Here is a 22,226-nt window from a genome sequence, read left to right as displayed (position 1 = left end):
TCGGCTCAGCTCTCTCTTCACCACAGAGCCCCCATTATTGCGGCACTTGCACCGATCCGTCTGTCGATCTCCCGCTCCATTCTTCCCACACTCACGAACAAGACCCGGAGATACTTAAACTCCTCCACTTGAGGCAGGAACTCCCCTCAAACTTGAAGAGGACAAGCCACCCTTTTCCAGTTGAGTACCATGGCCTCGGACTTGGAGGAGCTGATCCTCATCCCACCCGCTTCAAACTTGGCTGCGAACCGCCCAAGTGCATGCTGTAGGTCTTGGCTAGAGGGTCCAGCAGGACCACGTCATCTGCAAAAAGAAGAGACAAAATCCTCTGGTCCCCAAACCAGAGCCCCTCCGGCCCTTGGCTGCGCCTAGAAATCCTGTCCATAAAAGTTATGAACAGGACCGGTGACAAAGGGCAGCCCTGCCGGAGTCCAACATGCTCCGGGAACAGGTCCGACTTAGTGCCGGCAATGCGAACCGAGCTCCAGCTCCGCTTGCACAGAGACCGGATTGCCCCTAGTAAAGTGCCCCCGATTCCATACTCCTGGAGCACCCCCCACAGGGCATCACAAGGGACACAGTCGCATGCTTTCCCCAGGTCCACAAAACACATGTGGTTGGGCAAACTCCCATAAACCCTCGAGTACCTTGTAGAGTGTTCCACGGCCAGGACGAAAACCACACTACTCCTCCTGAAGCCGAGGTTTGACTATCGGCCAGACTCTCCTCTCCAATACCCTGGCGTAGGCCTTACCAGGGAGGCCAGTCTGCCAGTCCAGCAGCACTGTCCCCGACCGCCACGCAGTGTTGAAGAGGCATGTCAACCATGACAGCACCACAACATACAGAGACTTGAGGTACTCAGGGCGGATCTATTCCACCCCCGATGCCCTGCCACCACGTAGCTTTTTAACCACCTCGGTGACTTCAGCCTGGGTGATGAAAGAGTCCAACCCCGAGTCCCCAGCCTCTGTTTCCACCAGGGAATGTGATGTGTGATGGCAGGATTGAGGAGATCCTCGAAGTACTCCTTCCACCGCCCGATAATATCCCCAGTCGAGGTCAGCAGCTCCCCACCCCCACTGTAAACAGTGTTGGCGAAGCACTGCTTCCCCCTCCTGAGGTGCCGGATGGTTTGCCAGAATCGCTTCGAGGACAACCGGTAGTCCTTCTCCATGGCCTCACCGAATTCCTCCCAGGCCCGAGTTTTTCCCTCTGCCACTGCCCGGGCCATGGCATGCTTGGCCTCACGGTACCCGTCAGCCGCCTCAGGAGTCCCATAAGCCAACCACAGCTGATAGGACTCCTTCTTCAGCTTGACAGCGTCCCTTACTGCCGGTGTCCACCACCGGGTTTGGGGATTGCCGCCGCGACAGGGACCGCAGACCTTACGGACGCAGCTACGGGCGGCAGCATCAACAATAGATGCGGAGAACATGGTCCACTCGGACTCTATGTCTCCAACATCGCTCGGAATCTGGTCAAAGCTCTCCCAGAGGTGAGAGTTGAATACATCCCTGGCCAAGGGCTCCACCAGACGTTCCCAACAGACCCTCACTATGCGCAGAATTGGCTAAAATAGGAAAAGTCTTCATAATAACATTTACAAAATCTATGATTGGTGTAACTACAGAAATTGAAAATTGTTACTTTTGTTTAAATGGATTGTACTTTGGCGAAACCTTGTATTTGGCCTTGAAGTTGGACCTCTCGGTCTGCTCTATGGTCATAAATATCTGCCGCATATCTACTCATATATACCCGCCCACTGGAGTCCACCAGTACTCTCTGCAGACATCCGTGTGCAGGTTTTCAAGGCAGTCAAATCCCCATTCAAACAGTGGAGCCAAACACAAAGCAAGAAAACCAATAATGATGACTATCTTTAGGAAATTCAGTACATGGAGATCTAGTGATTTTTCCCTTTGAATAATTTATCTTTCAGAAACAATAAGGGCAGTAAAATCCCATTAATGTGCTGGTGAGAAATCACTTTTTTCTGTCTTGTCAGAACCTTTGTTTTTCTCTTTGTTTGCCCCAATAAGATGGTGGCAAATTGATGTGGATGAGCTGAATAAAAAAACAGTATGAATACTGGTGTGTACGTGTCAGCTACATCTAAGTGGGTGTGTTCACCAATAAAAAGCAGTATATGGAGACCCTAACTGACTAGCAGCCTTTGGAATGGCCGGACCGGAAGCTGGGGCACTTTTTAGCCTGAAATGATTTTACCATGTAATGAGTTAAAGGGTAAATTGAGAGAGCTCATCTGTGTGATGTATTACCAAATACCATCTGGCAGGGAGGACCACGGTTAAATGTTGACAGTAATGACAATTTAGATCACCGGCCTTATTAAATAAAGAGCTCATTTGTGCAGACATATGGCCGATCAGCTTATTCCCTGGCAAACTATCACGCACACAAACACATGCAGTCGTGTTTACATATACACAAAAAGTCAGAGCAGGAGACAGGTGACTGTGTTCACACAAAACATCAAGATCACTGCTTCCCTGGATCATACTCAAGGTCATACTCTAAGTGATATTACATACATTTTTGTCCAAACTTCATTACTGCTTGAAACAAAGAAATAATCAAGACTTCTGATGTGTTTCGGCTGATTTAAAAAAATAAAAACAGACCTCCAACATTTGTTATATGGAAATGGACTATTTTTGTGTTTTTTCTAATCAAATATAAGCATTATGTACATATATTTAAAGGTTAAAATCCATATAATTATTTAATATTTGATCATTTTCAGCAGGACTGAAGTTGATCAAATGATCAAAAAGCAGAGAGAAATGTACTATTTCTTAAGGAGGCTTTTTAATGCTTGAGGACATTGTTTGTGCTTCCTGATTCAATACAAAATTTTGATCGGATACTACACATGAACAAATAAAGCATGATACTCAATATTTTGGTCAATCTTACATATATCTGAGAGCAATTTAAAACAAACATTCCCCAGCAAACCACGATGTGCTATGAGGAAAAAAAAAATTTATTTGTTTTTACTTTTCATAAATAACACTGGCATAATGATGTGATCAAACTGGAATTTAAAGGTTTAAAATTCTCACTGAAGTATAATGTTTAGTAGTGTATGGCTCAAGAGACTTATGCTGAGGCAAAATATTGTTCTGTACATTTTTTATAGCACTTGAAGTGGACATTGATGTCCTCAAAGACTTTCTGATGAAGGATAAGACAACGGCTGTCACATTAAAACACGCTGTCTCTCTTGTACAAAATTAAATGTCCTCTAGTATTACCTGGTTTCTCTATGGGGTTAGAGTAGAACTATGCATCTTTTCCTTAAAAGCAGTGGAGTTTTGTTACTCAGACACACATCAACAGGATGTCGTACACTGTGAAAAATGCTAAACAATGTGGGAGGAAGAGAAGGATTTGTGATTTATGATGTTTAGGGATGTGGGACACAGACAGCTGTCCATCTTTACTGGATTCCACATAAACACTCCAAGTGTTTGTGAGAGCCAGAGCCTGCCTGTCTGTCTTCCATATGCCTGTTTTGTGGGTTATGTGCAGGTGTTGATCTTTGTAACATTCCCATAACGAAGCTCCTATTTTCCACACTTGCAACTGGCACTGAGAACTGACTGAATACACACACACACACACACACACACACATACATTTAAAACAGAGGTGAGCGAAGGAACATGTGGGTGGTGGGAAAGGAGAACGGAGAAGGACGGAGACAAATGTCTTTTGTGTGATTTCCCAACGCAACAGTCAGCATCATCCATCTAATTTTGTGCTTTTCTGCTGCTCTATCAATCCTCTGCTTGTCCTTAACCTTCATCAGCCTCTGGGAGCGCAGTGTGATAATCTATTAGCTTGTTTTTCCATGTGAGGAGGCAAGCATTAAATACAACAGAGGACTCAAAAGGAGCCATTTACTGTGGATGGGCCTGGAAAAATTTAATATGTCGTCCACGTAAACCCTTCCACTTTAAAGGAAGTTGTAGCACCCAAATAACTGAAATAACTGCCATAAAGACTGAACTGATTTTGGTTTGTAATGGGTGTATGCAGGTTTATTTATAAACATTGCGCCAGAGTACTGTGTTGAACACCATATTTCCTTGGGAATGCCTAAATTCTTTGTTGCAAAAATTCAACATGGTGTCAGAAACATTCCTCTGAGATATTGATTCATACTGATAGTTTCTGCAGATTTGTTGGCGGCACATTCATGCATCAAATCTCCCATTCCACAACATCCCAAAGGTGCTCTGTTTTTGATGGGGTGACTGCAGAAGCCATCGAAGCCCAGCAAACACATTGTAATGTTCAGAAAAACAGTGTCAGATGAAAGTAGACATCAGAAGATTGGTACACTGTGGTCAGGAAGGGATGGTCTGGTTCACAGACAATACTCAGGTGGCCTGCAGTGTTTAAGCAATGCTCAGTTGTTACTATTGAGAGTCTGAAAGTGTGCCAAGAAAAATTACCCCACACCATTACACCTTCACCAACCTGAACCACAAATACAGGGGAGGATGGATCAGTGCTTACATTTAGTTCACACCAATTCTGACCCTAACTCTGAATGTTGTAGCTAAAACCCAGACTTATCTGCCCAGGCAATGTTTTCTTAATCTGTTTTTGTCTGCAGCTGTTCTCAGAAGAGGCACTTGGTGTGGTGTTCTGCTCCTGTAGCCCATCTGCTTTAAAGGTTTGACATTCTGTGTTCAGAGATTGTATTGCACATGCCCTGGATGCAGTGAATTGTTTTTTTAAAGAAACGTTACCTTAAATCCTTTTTCTTTTCTATGGTCATATTTATGTCTAGATGCAACTTATAGCCATGTGACTGGCTGGCCCGCTATTTGTGTCGACAGACATTTGAAAAGGTGTACCTAAAAAAGTGACCAGTGAGAGTATAAGTAATGTGATACTGAGGTCAATACAGACAGCAAAAAGTAATCTCAGAGCATCTTAAAAAACCTAACTGAGTTGAAAAGAAATAATGATATATATACTATATTGCCAAAAGTATTTGTCTGTCTGGCAAGTATTCTGTAAACATTTTCTTAACACACCCTAGGTCTGAAAGAATGAAATATTCTCATTGAATACTTTATTCTGTACGAAGTAGAATGTACAAAATCACACAAAAATCATAAATGGAAATCAAATTTATTAACCAATGGAGGCCTGGATTTGGAGTCACACACAAAATTAAAGTGGAAAAACACACTACAGGCTGATCCAACTGATATAATGTCCTTAAAACAAGTCAAAATGAGGCTCAGTATTGTGTGTGGCCTCCACATGCCTGTATGACCTCCCTACAATGCCTGGGCATGCTCCTGATGAGACGGCGGATGTTCTCCTGAGGGATCTCCTCCCAGACCTGGACTAAAGCATCCGCCAACTCCTGGACAGTCTATGGTGCAACGTGACGTTGGTGGATGGAGCGAGACCTGATGTTCCAGATGTGCTCAATCGGATTCAGGTCTGGGGAACGGAGGGGCCAGTCCATAGCTTCAATGTCTTCATCTTGCAGGAACTGCTGACACACTCCAGCCACATGAGGTCTAGCATTGTCCTGCATTAGGAGAAACCCAGGGCCAACCGCACCAGCATATGGTCTCACAAGGAGTCTGAGGATCTCATCTTGGTACCTAATGGCAGTCAGGCTACCTCTGGCAAGCACATGGAGTGCCGTGTGGCCCTCCAAAGAAATGCCACCCCACACCATTACTGACCCACTGCCAAACCGGTCATGCTGAAGGATGTTGCAGGCAGCAGATCGCTCTCCACGGTGTCTCCAGACTCTGTCACGTCTGTCACATGTGCTCAGTGTGAACCTGCTTTCATCTGTGAAGAGCAAAGGGCGCCAGTGGCAAATTTGCCAATCCTGGTGTTCTCTGGCAAATGCCAAGTGTCCTGTACGGTGTTGGGCTGTGAGCACAACCCCCATTTGTAGACGTCAGGCCGTCATACCATCCTCATGGAGTCAGTTTCTAACCGTTTATGCAGACACATGCACATTTGTGGCCTGCTGGAGGTCATTTTGCAGGGCTCTGGTAGTGCTCCTCCTGGTCCTCCTTGCACAAAGGCGGTCCTGCTGCTGGGTTGTTGTGAAATTGATTGTCAATCAGTGTTGCTTCCTAAGTGGACAGTTTGATTTGACAGAAGTTTGATTTACTTGGAGTTATATTGTGTTGTTCGAATTTATTCTTTTGAGCAGTGTATATATGTAAATACACATATACTATATATGTAAATAGGCATATACTATACACACACATATATATATATATATATATATATATATATATATATATATATACATATATATATATATATATACATATATATATATATATATATATATATATATATATATATACATATATATATATATATATCTATATATGTATGTATATATATATATATATATATATATATATATATATATATATATATACATATATATATACATATATATATGTATATATATGTATGTATATATATGTATATGTGTGTGTGTATATATATATATATATATATATATATATATATATATATACACATACATATATATATATATATATATATACATATATACATATATACGTGTATATATGTGTAAATATATATATGTATATATATATGTATGTAAATATATGTATATGTGTGTGTGTGTATATATATATATATATATATGTAGCCGGGTGAAATAAATAAATTATTAATTCTAAAACAGAAGTCGCTATTATTCCCTCTTTTTGCCTTGTGCGGTTTTCAAGGGGTCCATCAGGTGGCACTGTTGCTTCAGGTAGTATGGCAGTGTCTCCTGTGTGTGTATGTCGCGTGCGTGACGTCATTACTCAGCGCCAGCAGTTGGTTCCGGTTCGTAAAGGACAAGACAACGAGGCATATCAGTGGAAAATGTCTTAAATTGGTAAGGAGACCTAAATATACTCTTTGGAGTTAGTAGACAACGCTGTGATAAGCCTTATACTTAAAGATTTATAGTCGATTTACTCAGTAGGAACGGAGATTGCTGTAGATTGACGCCTTACGGTCAGGAAGGAGTTCCTCCTATTGAAACGTGCAGGGCTACATGAAGGCGTGAGTGTTTAACAAGGATTATATGGAAACTTTACTAAAGGTTGAGTGGTTACTATTTTGTTCTGTTTACCTACGTCTGTGCAATTGATTTGTTCAGAGGGGAGATAGACTGTCCAGGGTTCCTGGTGCGAGTGTCCGCTCCAGTCTGGGCAGGCTGTCAGCCATTTTCAAGTGAGTTCAAGTTGCTAATGTAGAAAACAATGTAAAACAGAATGTACTGTGGTTTTGCACAAATGTAAGTTGAATGACTATTAAGTGGTGTTTTGTTTTGTTTTATTATAGTACCACTATTAGGCCACTACTGTTGTCTTTGGTAGATTTTATTTTATTTTTGTCTCTTATCTGGGTTTTTATTTTTTATTTCCAAAGAAGCCTTGAATAGGTCTGTGAAGCGGTGTTAAAAGCTAATTTTCTGATCCTGACAAAAGAGAAACTGTAGTTTTTGATTTGAGATGAACGCACTACTTGAATGTTTGTTTGTTTTTTAAATAGTTGTTTGCAACACATTTACAAAATGCCAAATCAAACCAAACTTAATGCTGTCCCCATTCTGAGGATGGTCGGGAAATAAAACCCACATTATATTTTGGGAGCTGTTGGTGTCTGTCCCATCCTTCTACACCTGGTCACATATATATATATATATATATATATATATATATATATATATATATATATATATATACATATATATGTATGTATATATATGTATATGTGTGTGTGTGTGTATATATATAGATATATATATATATATCTATATATATATACACACACATATATATATATATATATACATATATATGTATGTATATATATGTATATGTGTGAGTGTGTATATATATATATATATATATATATATATATATATATATATATATATATATATATATATACAGTACAGTCCAAAGGGTTGGACACCAAAGGGTTGGACACAGCTGATAATCCTACTGAATAGACTGTTAGAATTCGCATTATGGCAAGAAACAAGCAGCTAAATAAAGAAAAACAAGTGGCCATCATTACTTTAAGAAATGAAGGTCAGTCAGTCCAAAACAATTGGGAAAACTTTGAAAGTGTGCCCAAGTGCAGTCACAAAAACCATCAAGCGCTACAAAGACGCTGGCTCAACCAAGATGGCGCCGACGATGGCAGCCTCGGAGCTATGCTCTCTCTTTGTTTTTGTATTTTGTGTGTTTTTATGTTTTTCGAGCCACAGTTCTGTGGTCTCGGGCCACAATCCTGTGGTCTCATTCAGTAGAGAGGAACTTCTCAACATCAGAGAGTCCTCTCTTGGGATTTTTTTCACCATCTTTCATCGATCCGAAGTTCAATGAGCTCCTGGCAAGTGGAGCTGCGGCGCTATACGGGATACTGCGCCGAAAGCGTCGAAGGGGAAAGCGTGCTGGCGCGCTGGTAAAGCTCCGCAAAAGAAGATTCGCACACCACTGCCTTCAATCCACCTGGCAAATGTCCGCTCTCTAAGCAACAAGATGGACGAGCTGCTTCTCCTCACCGGTAAAAACACGGACCTCCACGGATCAGCGGTTCTCTGCTTCACCGAGACATGGCTGAGTGAAAACATCCCGGACTACGCACTGCTGTTGCCGGACTTCCAGCTGTTCAGAGCGGATCGCAGCGCGGAGCTATCGGGGAAGAGGCGAGGAGGCGGAATCTGCTTTTATATAAATGAAGGTTGGTGCAGAGACGTAAAAGTGCTGGGAAAAACATGTAGCCCGGATCTGGAGTCATTTTCCATAAACTGTAAACCGTTTTATTCACCGAGAGAATTTTCCTCGTTTATAATAATCGGCTCATATTTTCCACCGCATGGCTGCACTTCTGCCGCGGAAAAACATCTCGCTGAGCTGATTACAGACCTGGAGAAAAAATACACGGACTCTTTCATCATAATACTGGGAGATTTTAACAGAGCAAACCTCTCCAATGAACTCCCCAAATTCAGACAGCATATTAAGTGTCCCACCAGAGACAAAAACACACTGGACCATTGTTACACAGCTTTAAAGGACTCATTATGCTGTTACCCAGGCTGCTCTGGGTTTTTTGGATCATTATCTAATTCACCTCATCCCAACCTACAGACAGAGACTAAGAGCTTCCAAACCCAAGGTTCACACTGTTAAGAAGTGGACTGAGGAATCAAAGCAGATGCTACAGGCCTGCTTTGAATGCACAGACTGGACTGTTTTTGAAACTTCAGCCACTGACTTAAACCAACTAACTGATGTGGTGACATCATACATCAATTTCTGTGAGGACATGTGTGTGCAGACCAAGACCTTCTGCACCTTTGGGAACAACAAGCCATGGTTTACTCCACACCTCAGGAATCTGCGCAGGGAAAAGGAAGAAGCTCACAGCAGTGGGGATTGGGCGCGGTACAAGCAGGCCAGGAACAGACTAACAAAAGAGATCAAAGCAGCTAAGAGAAGCTACAGTGAAAAGCTGAAGAACAACCTTTCTACTGGTGATGCTTCGGCTGTATGGACTGGTCTGAGAAACCTGACTGCCTATAGGAGCCCCCCCACCCATCCTGAACAGAGTTGTCTCCTGGCCAACCGTCTGAATGGCTTCTACTGCAGACATGACAAGAAGCCATTTACACCTCAAATCATCCCCTCCACATCCCATTCAGGAACAAATTTGACCCGTAAAACAACCAACCCCCTACCCCCTACCCCTACCAAGAGTCAGAGTTTAACTATCTTCTGTTCATGTGTGACAGTAAATTAGAGCATGAGACATTAAAGTGGAATAGATACCACTAACGTGGTTATGTACTAGACATTTGTGGATAAAAGATAATAGTTCTCAAAGCGAGTTTTAAACCCATTATATTGGACTTGCAGTCGTACTGACTTTTAAAGTTTAGTGTTGTTTAGAAACTTTTAGCTTTGCTGCTTAGATCTTTTTATTTTCTAACTTGGAACTTCAAGATTTTTACTTACGAGTACAAATGTAAAGTTACTTTTTTCTTCTTTTATGTCGAAACTGAAAAATGTAGTTTCTGCACAGGTGTTTAAAATTACGGAAATACTTGAAAAATCTTTTGTTTGCTGAGGTGATGGTTTTCTTCAGCACCACTAAGTCTGCCGTGACACTCCCCTAAAAATGTCCAAGGGGAGGTGCCCAGGAGGCACCTGGACCACTTCAGCTGACTCCTTCAGTACAGATGATGGAGCTGTTCACCTTGTGTCTAAGAAAAAGATAAGTTCTTCTTTATTGCAAGGCTAAATAAATACAACCCAGTTACAGATTTTTCTATGTTTGAATTCTGTTCATTTGAATCAAAGTAATAACGTCTGTAGTAAAATATATGCACAGTCCAAACCTTATAATTAAATGATACTAAGAGCTAGTGTTTAATTTTTTCTGGCAAATTATGTCTGGCTTCATTCTCTTCAATTAATGTAGAAATAGCTTGGGCCAGCACAGCCAATCAAAGCAGTTTCTATAATACAAGTCTAATTAATATCATAAGGCTGCACTAAGAAGCTCAATTTAGGTGTATCCCTTTGTAATACATCTATTGAGTTCACTGATGTGAACTGAGGAGCCAAACTCATCTGCTTGGCCTAACCAAGCATCTCCACTTTGTGTCCATTCTAGAAACACATTATTGTCCAAAAGGTAATCTAGTTTAATAATTTTTTGCACCTTTGTTCACCAGTGATGGTACTAACTCAGTTCATGTTATTTATTTAAAGAATTTTTCTTGGCTACTTATATCTCTGTTTTCTGCACTCATTCCTAAGTTATTTAGCAACAATTTTCTCAGTCTGTCTTCTTTTCTTTCCTCTAATCCTTTCCCCTCTTCTTTCAACACTCAGGTGTAGTTTAGATAAGACCAGAGATAAGTATTAGCTTGAACGGTCTTCCATGTTTGACTTTGGCACAAAGGACAAAAGAACTGGGGCCACATCTGCCGCTCTGCCGTCTCCATTCATCTGTCTGTGTGAGGAAAGCACCCAGCCAAGAATGCACACAGACATAAGCATACACCCTCACACTCACCTGCATAATGACGGTGTCACATGCCCCAGTTCTGGACTGAATCAGCATAATCCCTTCACACTCCATTAATCAAGAAAAGGCAGGGTGTAGTCTAACACACAGAAGCAGAGCGACACAGATCCTCGCCCTGTGTGGTTGGCAAATTTTTAGATCTGAGCTGGGCTGATATTACAGGTCTGGTGACATGACTGCATTTCTCATGCTACAGGTGTGTATGCACGTCTGTGGGCGTGAAATCATTTTAGTTTAAAAGAAGCATGAGTCATGCTACTGAAAAAATACATCACAGTACAGAGTCAATATTAATATGATTGGCCTTGTTTTATACTTCTTTGGACAGCTTCTTATTATTGTGATATTTTACATCTCCTATTGTTTTATAGCATTTCCAGAAAAGCTAGATAATCATATTATGTCTAAGTTTATTGTAGATATATTTGTCTTTAATCCTGCTTAATGAATGCCCAAAAACACAGCAGGGTTTCCTGTGTAATTGTAAATCTCAGATCCCAAAAACAAATGTATAACACAAGCACACAGAAACACAAGGTTTATTACGGTAAGGTAGCCTGCTCATTTGGCCAAATAGAAAAATGGAATGATCATCAAGTCTTTTGGTTCTACCACTTCTCATTGGTTTCTACTGAGATTTTTAGCTTTTTACCGGCCGGGGGTCTCCCTGCATGGAGTTTTCATGTTCTCCCCGTGCATGCGTGAGTTCTTACTGGGTACTCCAGCTTCCTCCCACATAACTGTTAGGTTGATTGGTTTCTGTAAATTGGCCTTAGGTGCGAATGTGTGTGTGCCTGGTTGTTTGTGTTGTATGTCTCTGTGTTGCCCTGCGATGGACTGGCGACCTGTCCAGGGTGTACTCTGCCTCTCGCCCGTAGACTGCTGGAGATAGGCACCAGCTCCCCCATGACCCTCTATGGAATACGTGGTGTAGAAGATAAATGAATTTAAAACATCAAAACTTGTGATGTGTCAAACAATAATAAAGGATGAATTTGAAACATAAAGGAATAAAAACATCTTACTTTAAACCATTAAGACTTTTTATCTCTTAGTAACATAAATCTTTATAACTTCTACAAGTATATGTGTTTTTTTATTGTTTTGATTCCTCCGCTCCTCATACATAAATGCAATAACTTTAAAACAATGCTCTCTGATGAGGGTCAATCAAATTATGACAACATAACATCAATATCCTAGTTTTACTTTGTCCTGGAGTATGTTTTTCCAACTCAGCAATAGAACATACATCTTAAATGTCTAACACTTGTCAAAGTATCCAGCAACCTTTTATTTCTAGCAAGGCAATGCTTCGAGAGTGAATTGGTCAAAACACCAGTGCAAGCAGTAATCTGGAGCTCCCATCATCATGATTGATTACTTATCATTGCATCAAACTGCCGGATCGCGATGATACGGAGCCCAGTGGGCAGCGAGTCAGCATGGATGGCCATATCAAACTCGACAAAGAGCAAAAAACAACACACACACACACACACTCTTGAAAAAACTTTATAAATCAAAATGAACTGAACAGCAGAGTGAAAGCAGAGTGTAAGAGAAAAAAATATCGAAGTGTAGAGATAAAACAAAAACAGAGAAAAGAAAATAGGCAAGAGGGGATGACAAGTATGGGCTGCTGGTTTTATGGGTCTCCAAGACACAGAGACCTTGTATTTCTTTCTGCTTTGAAAGTGGGTGTGTGTGTGTGTGTGTGTGTGTGTGTGTGTATGTGTGTGTGTGTGTGTGTGTGTGTGTTTTGTTGTTTTTCTTGCATCCACCTATCAGTCAGGGCCTGTGGGCATGGAGCAGAGCAGTGTGGGTAGGAGAGGTGTCAGCTAATCTGCTGTGAGTGATGTGAGAGTCCAGAGCTGATGAAACTCTACTGTACTTTGAAACACAGCACACAAAGAGACTGGCCTGTGAAGACTCACAGACACAACATAGGCAGGAAATAAGTGCTTGTGTGAAATCACAACAATCATGGTAAAGTGATAAGAAAACAAAAAAGCTAATCTGCAGCGCTCTGAGGCCAAGCATTCAACAGCTGAGGTTTCAGTGAGATGTGATTTTCATTTTACCTAATTGTGCATGAAAAATGGACAACAGACCTAAACTGTGGCTGTCATTACAGCCTCATGCCTGTCCAGGCTGTGCTTGTGTTCACAAAGCATGAACAAGACGGAGAGCTTGTTCACGTTTACACTGTGGGTAATGATAAACGTAAACTGAAAATATTTGTTTTGAGGCTTAATTGACAAAATAACAGTTTACATTCGAACAGCGACTAGATGTGGAGAGCTGGGGAGTTAATCGGAACAACCACTGAGAGTGTAGAGAAGAGAGAAAGAGAAAAGTAAAAAAAAAAAACTCTTCTTTCAGAAATGCATTTTTAAAAATGAAAAATATTACATTCCCTTTTTTTCCTTCTTATTTCATTTCCTTTACTACTCAGTTGTCATACAATTGTGTTCATAAACATAAATTAAAATTTTACACCCATACTGGTGTTCACATCCTAGGGATACCATCTGTATGAACAAGTGAACAACTAGGTCCAAAAAACATAGAATTGTTTTTACAATATTATCATTATTAGTAATTTTAAAAATACATGTTCACTATTTATAACTGTAGCGTCTAATCAAATAACAGATGCACAAGCTATGATGAAACAGATGGGTTTAAGTAACAACCTGTTGGAATAATACATACACTGCCATGCCATACTCACATTGTGTCATGTTTTAAACATTATCTTCAATGTATTTTGTATAGATTGTAAGTGATACAACACAAAATGGTGTCTTATTTGAAGCAGATGGAAAATAAATGTGTATAACAAATACATTCAAAATGTGTGACATGCATTTGTATTGAGCCTTCTCTGTGACCCTCACATTTATTTAGGAAAATAAGAGTAAAGGAGGCTGAATGTTTGTCTCATCTGACCAGAGCAGAACTTTCCGTTTAATAATTTGGTGACTTCAGAAGGCAACTGATTGCAATGAATATTTAGGGCATCAGAGTATACAGGGATGAATGCACATGCATGCCACAGTTGTCAGGTTTTTATTTGTAAAAGCAATTTGAGAAACATTCCCCCTTTTGCTTTATTTTAGTATTTTGGCACCACTTAATGTTGCTTCATAACAGAAAATTACATTCAAATGAAATGGAAAAAGTTCAAGGGGTATAAATATCCCTGAGAGGCACTCTGCATTTGCATTTGAGAGAGAAAGTAGAGCTGCAGATAAAAGTTGATTTGAGGACAAATCTGAAGTTAGTTTGATTTAACTTTCACCTCAACAGTCCATTTGAGGAACTGTTTTTGGCAGTTTGCCGATGGCTTCATTCCTTGTTCCAAAACATGAAAACTGCTTTGAGCAAGTGCTAACTTTTGCGCAACAAAAAAAGACTTATTCATTGTTTTCCAAAGTCCACTTTGTGGACTTTGTGGCAGACCTGTATGACAATCTCTTTAAATCCCTCCTTTCCTGAGGGATTAAAATCAAAAGCAGAATTGTATTCAATTATGGTACAGTACTGCACATATGCAATAACTAAATATCAAATGTGCTGCATGCACAGCGGTGTTCTAGGTGTAGGTGTCATTACTGAACCACAATCTGAATAGGTCAATAATTTAGGGTTCCATTTTGTAGGGCGCAAAATTAAACTACAGTTTATAGTTGAGGAGCCATGGGCAAAACTCTAGGTCAGGTGAGCGTAAACTGTATTATTAACATTATGTCTGTCATCAAGCTAAAAGAAGTAACTTTAAAGCACAAACTTCTCTGAGTATTTTATTCTTTTGCATGCATGCTGTTCCTATTTTGTATGCCGTTCACTTAAAAAAGCTACTATTGTATGTGTACAAAAAAAGTAAAAGAGTGGGGTGTGTGTTTCTACATATGTACATATTGTGTGTTTAAGAGAGAGAGACTGAAGGAGGGAGCGAAAGGACGATGAGGGGTGCTGAACAATATGCAGGAATGTTTTTGTTCACTGTTAAACCAAATCCAAATTCCCACCGCTGTTTAGAATCAGTCTTTTAAGAATACATGGGACGCATGCAAGTACAGACACTAAAACTGCATGCTCTTTCTTTTACTCTGCATTGCAATTAAAATGCAGAACAAGTAGCCGAATAACTGCAAAAATACGACACATTTCAAAAGCGTCCAAAAACTGGCTTTAAAGGTACCCAGAGCTAAAGATTCAGTGTTAGGATTAGAATCTGAATTGATAAGAAAGCACCATGACAATCTGGAGAGCCTTTAGCCCTGTGGAAACTTTGAACAACTTGTTTGGTCGTGGCAGGCAGGATTATGAGTTTCTGTTTATTTAATCTGGAAGACATTCAAGTTGTTTAAGCCTTTTGGAAAAATGCAGTTACTACAGCTGAGGTTTGGAAAAGTTCAGCTGCAGTCTGGAAACAAACAGCATGCTACCCAATTAGATTGTGAATGGTTACTGGTACTAGTGCCTAATTGTCTAAAGCTATGATTCCACTGAAGGGAACCCTTTCCAGTGTTGTTCTGTGGCCATTTTTCTACACCTGCTATCTTCACGGCAGGAAGCAGGGCCAAATCAAATTGAAAGGCAAGAAACTACCCCAGAAAATGGTCCTGGTAAGGACATATTATTACTTTGTATATGTACCCTGAACTATAGGTGGAGTTTTGTGATGTGAGGATGCTATTTGGTTCTAACAGCATTTTGTCTCACTTATCTCCCTGTTTAGAATGCTCTACAGTTCATATTTTCTGTTAACTTTAAATGATACAACAGGAGTGATTGTTTTCAAATACAGCTATAAAACTTATGAACTTAGATTGATTATCTCATTGCATCAAAAAAAAAAAAATTAAATCAGCAAACCTTTGTGGAAATATGAGTAAAATGACTTATAGGAGGCTCAGACTTCCACTTTCAACATCTGTGGAGGTGAAGAGAGCAGATCTCTTCTCAAATCCAATATTTAGGGATTTCAGCCAGTACTGTTTTACAAAATTATTGCTTTTATGAGCCAGTTTAAAAATTAAAACATTAACAAAAGTTAGATTGTGTATATTTAGCTGATTGTAAGTTTAACTGATTAACAGATTAACTGCAGCTACTGTGGGGTTTCAGTTAATGCTCCTGTGGGACACGTTGCAAACCTAAGACTATTGTTAAAAGTTATTTTAGTTCAGTTTAAGAGTATTAACAAGTTTTGGCTCTAAAACATAGGGTTGGAATCCTGACCGGACCTCTCTCTCCTTTAATTTGTTTTAAATAATAATAAGGCTGCACAATATATCATGACTACATCGTCATCGCAGTATCAGTGTGTGCAATATTCATATCTCAGAGGACTGTTTGGAGTGCAATAATTGTTTGCTAATGTATTTAAAGTGTTATGAATTTCAGCCAATCAAACAGTCTTCTGGGAGCAGATCCTCACACTGGACACAAATTTAATTGCGCAAAATGGTTAAAGGTTAGATGAGAGAGAGAGGAAAGACGAAAACAAGTATATCTCACAAATATTGTCATCACAATATTTACCATTTAATCACCAATGCAACATTTTCTAATGTTGTGCAACCCTACTATGTAAACATGGAAGTCTGTTTCAAGATTGCCTCAGTTCACTTAATAGTTAAGCATTTCCACAACATTTTGAGTAACTTTACTTAGCTTTTAAACTGTAACCTCAGTGAAACAAGAAAGATCAGCAGCTACGTTCCTGCAGTGGAGGATCCTCTCAACATAAAAGGCAGGGAATCCTCAGTAAACACGCAAACAACTGATGTACAGGGTTAAGAAAACGGTTCCAGTCAATGAAAAAAATGTTCCAGTTCACTTTGTCAGAACACACCTTATGTCTTTAAAATAGTGTTTTCAATCTGAAAATGGGGAATAATTTTGTTCATATTTTGCAATAAATCCCTAGAAAGCCAGTAAGCCAAAAGTGTCAACTTCTCATGTCCCCTTATCATTAAAGTGGAACTAAACCCCATGTAAAAGAATAACTCCGCCCCCAGACAAATTTTGAAAAGTGCCACCAAACTGGGCAATGCCAAGTGTGGGGATGAACAGAGGGGGTTAACCAGGAGTGTGGTCAAGAGGGAAAGTAGCAACATCCCCCTCATTATCTAAGGTTAAAAATAGCACACTCACATAAAGGTAACACTCTTAAGGGCCAGTCTTCGCAGTTTATCTGCAAAAAAAAAGTTTATTTGGGGTTTAGTTCTTCTTTAAAGTCGACATAGGGAAAAGAAAAAAAGAGTGCTACACAGTCTTTTAAAACAAGCAAATTGAAAAGTTTTATGTTAAGGAACTTATTTCCATCTATCACAATCCTTATGTTCAAATTGCTAATGAATCTCTAACCAAAGGGCTATCGCCTGATTGGTTCTCGTTCGTTTTCTGCCTGCTCTCTACTAGCATCCTTTCCTGGTGCAACAAAAGTAATTACCAGAGACCACTACCTCGCCCTGGGGAAAGAGAGGAGAGCACACACACACAAACACACACACACACTCTCAGAGTATTACCTACCTACATGTTCACCATCCCCAACTCTCTGGCCAGTGAATGACAGCTGAGCTAATTAGAATCTGATTTACCCATTTAATGAAAAAAGGAATAATTAGATAGCTAGATAGCAGCCAAGAGACATTTATTCTGTACGTGTTTAGAGTCCCAGAGCTTTGAGTGTGTGTGTGAGTTTAGGTGTGTACATGTGTATGTCACTTTGGGGGATGGAGTTTTGAAATGAGGTGCCTGACTGCACCGCCCTTCTAACCAATATCTAAATGAAATTACTGTTCATTAGGTACACATATGTGGAGTATCAAGCTTGCTCTCCAACATGCTCAATTCACAAAGTGCAGATGAATGCAGCAAATTTGGTTCCATTTCTGTGCCTCCCGTATAAAATAGAGACCATATCATCCCTGAATTTATTTCTCTTTATATAAACTAATGGCTTTCTCTTCAAAACTGCCGTGCATTTGTATTTCAGATTGTCATGGGCCACAGGCTAATTTAATTTAGGCACTGGGAATTTATTGTGTCAGTTTTTTGAAGAAGCTCTTTGCAGATCGAAAATTGTTGCTTCATAAACTTAGACTCGCTTTGAGATGCCAACTATGTGTGAGGTCTTTGTTATAATGCCAGCAGGGATAGCTCATATTCATAACAAGAATCAGAGAAGGAATTAAATCATTTTTTAGGGATAACAGATGGACAGGCATAACTGAATGGTATGATTATGGTGTGCCATATATAATTAAACATAAATGTAAAATTTATTTTAAAAGTTTGGCCAAATTCAGGATTAATTTCGCAGTATCAAGTATCAACATAAACTTGGTTTAAATGACAGGGCAAGCAACCAATCCACAAGGAAATCTAAAGTTTAAATTTCACCCCAAAAAAACTTATATAGGAAAATAGGAAATTCCCAACCATAGCAGTTTTAAATAATTAGCATCAAAGATCGCGTCATATCCTGATCCTTGCTGATGGAGTATTATGTGTAATTTTATGTGTTCTCCAATTCCAGTGAGCGTCATGATTACAAATGCATGCTTATTTTCTTGTGCACTGCTTGCAAAACGGTATTATATTGCGCACTGTTCTGTTAATTAAACAGATCTGGGTTTTTACCTAACATTACAAATGCCCGGTTCTGCACACTCTGATTAGATGTTCCTATTGAGGGGAAGAGCTGCGCAGAGAACAGCTGATACACTTGTCATTAATATCATGAAGTTAAAAGCAAAGCTCTAACATAATGAAGCAGCACAATTTTTACGTTTTTACTGCACATTTTAAACTCGTACCACATTGTAATATGTTCTGAAGCTGTAAGTGTCCAATAAGGTACATGTTTGGGGATTTAAGGTTGCAGAAGTACCTGTTTGGAAAAAATATCTGTCATCAGGAAAAATGGAGCCTGCAGTGTCTGATGCCTTACTAGTGAGTTTTCAACTATCCAAACATGTCATTAATATTATTAAATTATTGTAGTATCATACTGGACCTCAATAAGGAGAAATACCTAATTTCATATGACTCAAATTGGTTTAAGAGACAGAAGAAATTCCTGATAGGAACCAGCTTACTCTGAAATGTTACAATGTGAACCTATAGGATAAAATCACAGAACAGTTTCTAGGAGTTGCCTATTCTTCATTCAAAACTACATGTGAAATAATGTATGGAAGAAATGACGCATAGGGTAATTTTTTTAAAAGCAGAGTGATTTCAGTTTTTAAGATATTATCAATCTTCAAAAATTCAATTCAGTTCAGTTTATTTTTACACCACTAATAATGTCAAGGAACATACACAACACAAACATATCGAATTCATAACGTGAATTACATTCAAAAACTATACAAAATGTTGCTCGTCATGTAAAGTTTTTATTTTATAAAGTGAAAATTTTCAATTAAATGCAGATGAGTAGAAAATCAAAAATCTTTCCATAACTTTGTGAACATTAATAGTGCCAAAAAAATGAAAGACATAAAGGGTGAATTAATAATTAAGGAATTGCACTTACAATGCAAAATCCATGCAAAATAGTTGGAAGTTGAAAGTGATGAAAGCTGGGGCTAATTAATAACAGTCAGACACATAAACAAATGAATGCAAAAATCTACATTCAAAACTCTGTCTATAGATGGACTGAGAGACGTCTGCCCCTTGTCCTTGAGCACAAAGCTTATGTAAATACTTATAATGGGCAATTTCCAGGTGCGACTGTGCCCAGCCTGTTTCTCTCAATACCCACAAATCCTCCTCGGCCTTTGATGCACATACTAATGTGTTTGTAAAATATCTACCAGCAGTAATAGGAGGTAGGATTCTGGCAAGGTCAAAACCATTTAAGGGGCCAAATGAGTCAAAACCTTCAATACTTTTCTGCCTCCGAACTCTCCATATGGTGTAAACAAACAGAGCAAAGGGCATTTATTAATGTAATGGCATTACTACTGTTTCTCACATTGACTGAAGGTCTCCTTCAAGGCCACACACAAAGATTACCAGATGAAAATGTAACTCGTGTTTGAACATGTGTAGATGGAAAAACAAACTGTCTCACAGACAGCTTTAGAAAACATAGTTGAACCATACACAGTCCAAGTCTGGCAGTTCACTACAGAGTTTCTTTGTTTCTCAAGACATATTTCATGTCTACTGCCACATTAATTACCTGTTGTGAAAATGGGTCACAGTATAAGCTGGCTTATGTTATTTTATTTTTCAATTTTGTCTGTTTTACAAAATTGATAAAATGTGAATTTACAATGAAAAGTATTTATAAGTCAATATTCAGTTAAAAATTCTTTCACGGCAATTACAGCTGCAGACTTACATTTAGGCCAATTCTTATTTGCAAAACAGCTCCAACTATGTTAGATTGGATGGAGAGCATGTGTGAACAGCAAATTTCAGGTCTTTTCAAAGATTCTCAATTGAGTTCAGCTCAGAACTTTCACTAGGCCATTCTAACACATGAATATGCTTTGATCTTCACATACAGCCAGACCTCCATGCTCAGGTTCACTGCCTTGCTGAAAACGAGAAGGCTTTATCTTCAGGAAGTTTGAGAAAGCCACTCTTGATGCTGAAAACTCTCCCATCCTCAGAGAACTGATGGAGAATTCACCTTTTGCTTCATTGCGCTGACTCGCTGTAGCATTGCAGAGGATACAGCATATGGGATGAAATAAATAAACAAGTGCTCCAAGTGTCCTCTTTCCATCTTGGCTCCATGTCGGCTGACAGCCGGAGGATGTCCCCTCCCCCTCCTCCGTTCGTTCAGCTACTAGTGTGAGCAGCCCCAAGTGGCTACCGGGCTGCTGTGTTGATCCATCATGGTTCATCATTACACTGGATCAACCACCACACTGATGCCTGAAGAGCAGCATGCAGCACAGGCAAATGTGTCACATTTGTCATGCAGCTTCTGCACATTCTTCTGTTTTCCCTTTGCTTTCTTTTTTGTCTTCTCTGGCTGACTACTCCACACCTGGTCGAACAATGTCTACCTTCTTTGCCATGCCCTCCAGCATGCTAGATCTACCTGTCAAAAACCTCCCTCACACTCCCAAGACCATACAGGAACACCTAGAATAAACCCAAACACACAACAGAACTAAATGGTGGATAAGATGATATCTTGTTGCATGGTGGAACTGGTAGATAGACATTTGTACCCTGAGGGTCACAGATGGCTTACTACAAGAAAAGACAAGTATACAATACCAAAAAGGGCACACTTCATATAACATCCTATTATGATCCAAGTACAAGAAATAGGATGTTCACCTTAGGGTTAACAGCAAAACGTTCTCTATGTGGTTTTGTTTGTGAAAATGCAAGTCAGAGTGATGTGTTTGTTTGCATCAACTAATGTTCCTACATGTGGGTACAGGCTTCAACACCAAATATGAAACTGGCCTCAGGCAACATGCCGTCATGGAGTCACACCACAGAGAGGAAAGCAGGAAATAGAATGATTGGCATGAGGGTGTTTACCGTAAACAAGGATGAAGGCCAACAGTATGGTGATTACATAGGAATGCATACAACTTTCATCTTCAAACCTATGCTAGCGTGTTCGAAGCAAGCTGTACCAATCCAGTGAAAGGCAGTAACAGTCACCGTTACATTGTGTATTTACAATATGTGTGTGTGTGTCTGTGTGAATGATGAATTTAATGACTACACATGAACAGGATGGCTACAGCAGCATCCATACTGGTGCTACAGATGTACAGAATGTGTTTAACTAAAGTGGGGTTGGTGAGGAAGCCGTTTAGAGAGCATTTAATTATTTTTGGATTTATTCTACTTGAACAGGTCTCCAGTAGAGCCCCACAAAACAGATGGATGGATGGATGGATGGATGGATGGATGGATTCAATTCAAAGATACTTTATTGATCCCCGAGGGGAAATTAGAATTCCAGTACAACCCATCCAAAAGGGGGGGACGTGTCACCGAGGCTTTGCTGCCCACTCACAGGCGCTGCCCTAAAGGATGGA

At 39.8% G+C, this 22,226-nt stretch overlaps 1 protein-coding gene and 1 long non-coding RNA gene across 3 annotated transcripts in view; one reads left to right on the top strand and one right to left on the bottom strand.

Annotated features, from left to right (window-relative positions):
- Positions 1 to 22,226, bottom strand: part of efna5b (ephrin-A5b) — a 177,729-nt gene that overhangs the window by 75,160 nt on the left and 80,343 nt on the right. The window lies entirely within an intron of this gene.
- Positions 6,820 to 7,714, top strand: LOC124877153. Its single transcript, XR_007040453.1, has 2 exons — positions 6,820 to 7,122; positions 7,220 to 7,714. It is a non-coding gene; the product is annotated as an uncharacterized LOC124877153 (long non-coding RNA).

Source organism: Girardinichthys multiradiatus, chromosome 12 (assembly GCF_021462225.1).
Source record: "Girardinichthys multiradiatus isolate DD_20200921_A chromosome 12, DD_fGirMul_XY1, whole genome shotgun sequence".
Lineage (NCBI taxonomy): Eukaryota > Metazoa > Chordata > Actinopteri > Cyprinodontiformes > Goodeidae > Girardinichthys > Girardinichthys multiradiatus.
Note: the sequence above shows the minus strand (reverse complement) of the source record. Positions and strands in the feature narration are given on the sequence as shown.